The sequence below is a fragment of the Triticum dicoccoides genome, chromosome 5A (genome assembly GCF_002162155.2).
Source record: "Triticum dicoccoides isolate Atlit2015 ecotype Zavitan chromosome 5A, WEW_v2.0, whole genome shotgun sequence".
In the NCBI taxonomy this organism is placed as follows: domain Eukaryota; kingdom Viridiplantae; phylum Streptophyta; class Magnoliopsida; order Poales; family Poaceae; genus Triticum; species Triticum dicoccoides.
This window is the reverse complement of record NC_041388.1, coordinates 516565895-516572060: the sequence shown is the minus strand read 5'-3', so window position 1 is coordinate 516572060 and position 6166 is coordinate 516565895.

The window sequence follows — 6166 nt, the reverse complement described above, 5'->3', positions numbered from 1 at the left end:
ATAGTTCTGTCAGTGAGCATATACTCAAAATGTCTGGGTATCATAATCACTTGACTCAACTGGGAGTTAATCTTCCTGTTGATAGTGTCATTGACAGAGTTCTTCAATCACTGCCACCAAGCTACAAAAGCTTCGTGATGAACTATAATATGCAAGGGATGAATAAGACTATTCCCGAGCTCTTCGCGATGATAAAGGCTGCGGAGGTAGAAATCAAGAAGGAGCATCAAGTGTTGATGGTCAATAAGACCACCAGTTTCAAGAAAAGGGGCAAAGGGAAGAAGAAGGGGAACTTCAAGAAGACAGCAAACAAGTTGCTGCTCAGGGGAGGAAACCCAAGTCTGGATCTAAGCCTGGGACTGAGTGCTTCTACTGCAAACAGACTGGTCACTGGAAGCGGAACTGCCCCAAGTATTTGGCGGATAAGAAGGATGGCAAAGTGAACAAAGGTATATGTGATATACATGTTATTGATGTGTACCTTACCAGAGCTCGCAGTAGCACCTGGGTATTTGATACTGGTTCTGCTGCTAATATTTGCAACTCGAAACAGGGACTACGAATTAAGCGAAGACTGGCTAAGGACGAGGTGACGATGCGCGTGGGAAATGGTTCCAAAGTCGATGTGATCGCCGTCGGCACGCTACCTCTACATCTACCTTCGAGATTATTTTTAGACCTAAATAATTGTTATTTGGTGCCAGTGTTAAGCATGAACATTACATCTGGATCTTGTTTGATGCAAGACGGTTATTCATTTAATTCTGAGAATAATGGTTGTTCTATTTATATGAGTAATAACTTTTATGGTCATGCATCCTTAAAGAGTGGTCTATTCTTGTTGAATCTCGATAGTAGTGATACACATATTCATAATGTTGAAGCCAAAATATGCGGAGTTGATAATGATAGTGCAACTTATTTGTGGCACTGCCGTTTGGGTCATATTGGTATAAAGCGCATGAAGAAACTCCATACTGATGGACTTTTGGAATCACTTGATTATGAATCACTTGGTACTTGCGAACCATGCCTTATGGGCAAGATGACTAAAATGCCATTCTCCGGAACTATGGAGCGAGCAACAGATTTGTTGGAAATCATACATACTGGTGTATGTGGCCCGATGAATAATGAGGCTCGCGGAGGGTATCGTTATTTTCTCACCTTCACAGATGATTTGAGCAGATATGGGTATATCTACTTAATGAAACATAAGTCTGAAACATTTGAAAAGTTCAAAGAATTTCATAGTGAAGTGGAAAATCATTGTAACAAGAAAATAAAGTTTCTGCGATCTGATCATGGAGGAGAATATTTGAGTTACGAGTTTGGCCTACATTTGAAACAATGTGGAATAGATTTGCAACTCACGCCACCCGGAATACCACAGCATAATGGTGTGTCCGAACATCGTAATCATACTTTACAAGATATGGTGCGATCTATGATGTCTCTTACTGATTTACCGCTGTCATTTTGGGGTTATGCTTTAGAGACGGTTGCATTCACGTTAAATAGGGCACCAATCAAAATCCGTTGAGACGACACCTTATGAACTATGGTTTGGCAAAAAAGCAAAGTTGTCGTTTCTTAAAGTTTGGGGCTGCGATGCTTATGTGAAAAAGTTTCAACCTGATAAGCTCGAACCCAAATTAGAGAAATGTGTCTTCATAGGATATCCAAAGGAAACTATTGGGTACACCTTCTATCATAGATCCGAAGGCAAGATATTCGTTGCTAAGAATGGATCCTTTCTAGAGAAGGAGTTTCTCTCGAAAGAAGTGAGTGGGAGGAAAATAGAACTTTATGAGGTAACTGTACCTGCTCCCTTATTGGAAAGTAGTTCATCACAGAAACCGGCTCCTGTGACATCTACACCAATTAGTGAGGAAGCTAATGATGATGATCAAGAAACTTCAGATCAAGTTACTACCGAACCTCGTAGGTCAATCAGGGCAAGATCCGCGCCAGAGTGGTACGGTAATCCAGTTCTGGAGGTCATGTTACTTGACCATGACGAACCTACGAACTATGAAGAAGCGATGATGAGCCCAGATTCCGCAAAATGGCTTGAGGCCATGAAGTCTGAGATGGGATCCATGTATGAGAATGATACATCTCCGACGTATATATACATCTTCTACTGTTTTTGATGTTTATGGGCTTTATTACACACTTTTATATCATTTTTGGGACTAACCTATTAACCCAGAGCCCAGTGCTAGTTTCTGTTTTTGCATATTTTAGGGTTTCGAAGAAAAGGAAAATCAAACAGAGTCCAGTTGACCTGAAACTTCACGGAACTCATTTTTGGAAGGGAAGCATCCCGGGAGAATTGGAGTCTACGTCAAGGAAGCTTCAAGGAGGCCACGAGGTAGGGGGCGAGCCCACCCCCCTAGGCGCACCCTCCACCCTCGTGGGCCCCTCGTGGCCCCCCTAGCGTACTTCTTCAACCTATATATCTCCATATACCCTAAAAACATCCGTGAGCACAATAGATTGGGAATTCCGCCACGAGAAGCCTCCGTAGCCACCGAAAGCCAATCTAGACCCGTTCCGGCACCCTACCGGAGGGGCAATCCCTCTCCGGTGGCCATCTTCATCATCCCGGTGCTCTCCATGATGAGGAGGGAGTAGTTATCCCTCGGGGCTGAGGGTATGTACCAGTATCTATGTGTTTGATCTCTCTCTCTCGTATTCTTGAGATGATATGATCTTGATGTATCGCGAGCTTTGCTATTATAGTTGGATCTTATGATGTTTTCTCCCCCTCTACTCTCTTGTAATGAATTGAGTTTCCACTTTGAAGTTATCTTATCGGATTGAGTCTTTAAAGATTTGAGAACACTTGATGTATGTCTTGTCGTGTGTATCTGTGGTGATAATGGGATACCACGTGATTCACTTGATGTATGTTTTGGTGATCAACTTGCGGGTTCCTCCCATGAACCTATGCATAGGGGTTGGCACACGTTTTCGTCGTGATTCTGCGGTAGAAACTTTGGGGCACTCTTTGAGGTTCTACGTGTTGGTTGAATATATGAATCTCAGATTGTGTGATGCATATCATATAATCATACCCACGGATACTTGAGGTGACATTGGAGTATCTAGGTGACATTAGGGTTTTGGTTGATTTGTGTCTTAAGGTGTTATTCTAGTACGAACTCTAGGGCTATTTGTGACACTTATAGGAATAGCCCAACGGATTGATTGGAAAGAATAACTTTGAGGTGGTTTCGTACCCTACCATAATCTCTTCGTTCGTTCTCCGCTATTAGTGACTTTGGTGTGACTCTTTGTTGCATCTTGAGGGATAGTTATGTGATCCAATTATGTTATTATTGTTGAGGGAACTTGCACTAGCGAAAGTATGAACCCTAGGCCTTGTTTCAACGCATTGCAATACCGTTTACGCTCACTTTTATCATTCGTTACCTTTCTGTTTTTATATTTTCAGATTACAAATACTATTATCTACTATCTATATACCACTTGTATCACCATCTCTTCGCCGAACTAGTGCACCTATACAATTTACCATTGTATTGGCTGTGTTGGGGACACAAGAGACTCTTCGTTATTTGCTTGCAGGGTTGCTTGAGAGAGACCATCTTCATCCTACGCCTCCTACGGATTGATAAACCTTAGGTCATCCACTTGAGGGAAATTTGCTACTATCCTACAAACCTCTGCACTTGGAGGCCCAACAACGTCTACAAGAAGAAGGTTGTGTAGTAGACATCAAGCTCTTTCTGGCGCCGTTGCCGGGGAGGTTAGCACTTGAAGGTATATCTTTAGATCTTGTAATTGAGTCTTTTAGTTTATTGTTTTATCACTAGTTTAGTTTATAAAAGAAAATTACAAATAAATGGAATTAAGTTTGCCTCATATGCTTCATCTTTTTAATATCTTTCATGAGTATGATGGAAAGGAAAATTGTGCCAAAGTGTTAGAAGAAGAATGCATTAAAATGTTTGGCACTAAATATTTGAATGATGAGAATGATTGCAATGTTGTTAGTATGAATTCCTTGAATATCCATGATGATAATGATATGCAAAGCCACAAGCTTGGGGAAGATATGTTTGATGAAGATGATATTTTTTGTCCCCCAAGCTTTGATGAGCAAATTTACTATGATGAAAGCATGCCTCCTATCTATGATGATTATTGTGATGACACGTATGCTTTAAAGAATAATGATAACCATGAAACTTGTCATCTTGATCTTAATTTTCAATCACATGATAATTATTTTGTTGAGTTTGCTCCCACTATTATTCGTGAGAAGAATTTTGCTTATGTGGAGAGTAGTAAAATTTCTATGCTTGTAGATCATGAAAAGAATGCTTTAGGTTCTGGTTATATTGTTGTATTCATTCATGATTCTACTGAAAATTATTATGACGGAGGAACATATGCTTGTAGGAATTGCAATAATATCAAGTTTCCTCTCTATATGCTTAAAGTTTTAAAGTTATGCTTGTTTTACCTTCCTATGCAAATTGATTCTTGTACCCACAAGTCGTTTGCTCACAAAATCCCAATGCATAGGAAGTGGGTTAGACTTAAATGTGCTAGTCATATTCTTCATGATGCTCTCTTTATGTTTCGATTCTTATCTTTTATGTGAGCATCATTGAAATCATCATGCCTAGCTAGGGGCGTTAAACGATAGTGCTTGTTGGGAGGCAACCCAATTTTATTTTTGTGCCTTGTTTTTGTTCCTGTTTAGTAATGAATAATTCATCTGTGGTTTTATGCTTTTAATTAGTGTTTGTGCCAAGTAGAACCTTTGGGAAGACTTGGGAAAAGTCTTGTTGATCTTGCTGTAAAAAACAGAAACTTTAGCGATCACGAGAATTGCTGCCATTTTTATTTGAAGAGTGATATTTAGTTAATTCTTTTTGAAAATGATTAATAGATAAATTCCAAAGGTCCAGCAATTTATTTAAGAATTTTATGAGTTCCAGAATTATACGTTTGATCCAGATTACTACAGACTGTTCTGTTTTTGACAGATTCTGTTTTTGATGTGTTGTTTGCTTATTTTGATGAATCTATGAGTAGTATCGGAGGGTATGAACCATAGATAAGTTGGAATACAGTAGATATTACACCAATATGAATTTAGAATGAGTTAAAAACAGTACCTAAGTGGTGATTTATTTTCTTATACTAACGGAGCTTACGAGTTTTCTGTTAAGTTTTGTGTTGTGAAGTTTTCAAGTTTTGGGTAAAGATTCGATGGACTATGGAATAAGGAGTGGCAAGAGCCTAAGCTTGGGGATGCCCAAGGCACCCCAAGGTAATATTCAAGGACAACCAAAAGCCTAAGCTTGGGGATGCCCCGGAAGGCATCCCCTCTTTCGTCTTCCTTCATCGGTAACTTTACTTGGAGCTATATTTTTATTCGCCACATGATATGTGTTTTGCTTGGAGCGTCATTTTATTTTATTTTGTTTTGCTTGCTGTTTGAATAAAATACCAAGATCTGAAAATCTTAAATGTTAGAGAGTCTTCACATAGTTGCATAATTATTCGACTACTCATTGATCTTCACTTATATCTTTCGGAGTAGTTTGTCGTTTGCTCTAGTGCTTCACTTATATCTTTTTAGAGCATGGTGGTGGTATTATAGAAATAGATGAACTCTCATGATTCACTTATATCATTTTGAGAGTTTTAAATAGCATGGTAATTTGCTTAAATAATCCTAATATTCTAGGCATCCAAGAATAGTAAAAACTTTCATATAGAGTATTGAATACTAAGAGAAGTTTGATGCTTGCTGATTGTTTTGAGATATGGAGGTAATAATATCAAAGTCGTGCTAGTTGAGTAGTTGTGAATTTGAGAAATACTTGTGTTGAAGTTTGCAAGTCCCGTAGCATGCACGTATGATAAACATTGTGTAACAAATTTGAAACATGAGGTGTTATTCGATTGTCTTCCTTATGAGTGGCGGTCGGGGATGAGCGATGGTCTTCTCCTACCAAACTATCCCCCTAGGAGCATACGCATAGTGCCGAGGTTTTTGATGACTTGTAGATTTTTGCAATAAGTATGTGAGTTCTTTATGACTAATGTTGAGTCCATGGATTATACGCACTCTCACCCTTCCATCCTTGCTAGCCTCTTCGGTATCGTGCATTGCCCT